A 1,550-nucleotide genomic window follows, 5' to 3' on the forward strand; every position below is an offset into this window, starting at 1 on the left:
TTAGGTGTTACAGTCGGCAGCTCTGTTCCACACACACACACAGGACAACGCACACCTGTTATGTGTGTGTGTGTGTGTTTGTGTGGTTATGATTGTGTGTTATGTGTGTGTGTGTGTGTGTGTGTGTGTGTGTTGTTAGGTTTGTGTGTGTGTATGTGTTTTGGTGTTGTTATAATATATAATATAATATGTGTGTGTGTGTCTGTATGAGTTGTTAGGCGTGTATGTGTGTGTGTGTGTGTGTGTGTGTGTTTTTTAGGTGTGCGTTGTCCTGTGTGTGTGTGGAACAGAGCTGCCGTCCGTAGCGTTGCGTGTTCCTGGATTACCTTCCTTCCTGTCCGCCTCCTCCTGGTTCCAGCCCTCACTTCCTGCTTTGGGAACGCCGCGGCTTTGAAGGGCCCGTCCCTCGGGGGCCCTGGGGGTCTGCCAGCTCACAAACAGCCCAGAGGGGAACGCCGTGCGATCGCTTCCTCAACACGCCAAACATACCCCTGGGGTTACGCCTCCTAGGACGCAGGGGCCCCGCTCCCTATTGGCCCCCCAGGATGCAGGGGCCCCTCTCCCCATTGGCCGGCCTCGACCATGCGTCCAAACCGACGGATCTGTCGTCCACCGCCATCGCTCCGACGCTTTTGTCCAAGCCCGTGGTCAATAACAATGTGCACGCACGCACACACACACACACACACACGCAAAAATCCTCCCCCACATCTGACTCATATGGAGGGAACGATGAAGATATGACCACTGGGGGAGGAGAAGGACTGTGTGTGTGTGTGTGTGTGTGTGTGTGTGTGTGTGTGTGTGTGTGTGTGTGTGTGTGCGTACCGCTGTGTACACAGCTGTCCCCCTGATTAATTCTCTTGCCCCATGTTTCCATCAATGTACGTGTGCTTGTGTTAGCAAGTGTGTGTGCGTGCATGTGGATCTGTCTGCGCGCGCGTGTGTGTGTGTGTGTGTGTGTGTGTGTGTGTGTGTGTAAACACATGTGTTTGCCATGACAGTTACACTGAATCACAGGAGATTGCTGCATTTGTATTATTTACAGGTCGGCGGTGCGTCAGATCTCGTGGTCGTGAGGAGGCTTTGCTCCCCAGGGTTGAAGAACCCCCCTTTGGGGGATCAGAGCAGCACATGCACGTCTGGCGTGGTTCCACACACGTTCGCTCACTTGGTTCCGAGCAGCCGGGAGTATTATGGTCTGTCGGACGTTCTTTATCAGCGGGCTGCGGAGGGAGTTCAGGTTTCCCTTTCAACCGCAGTGCACTCTTTTGAGTCGCTAAACTCTCGTCCCAGAAGAATATGTCATTGGAAAAAGTCAAGTTGCACGGCCCAGTGCACTCTGGGTAAACGATGAGACACTGAGCAGTCCGTCTTTTAAACGTAGTGGAGATGTGGAGGCTTCGAGTCTCCCGGTTTATGAAATGCTGTCACTTCCTATTGTCTCCTTGAGTCTCTCATGCCGATAAAGCTGAAACTATTATCTGAACTTTTCACTTGAATATATTTTATTCATAAATATAGAAGAAAGCAGTGCACTGTAGGGGTTT

This window comes from Pollachius pollachius (genome assembly GCF_949987615.1).
Source record: "Pollachius pollachius genome assembly, chromosome: 19".
Taxonomy (NCBI): Eukaryota; Metazoa; Chordata; class Actinopteri; order Gadiformes; family Gadidae; genus Pollachius; species Pollachius pollachius.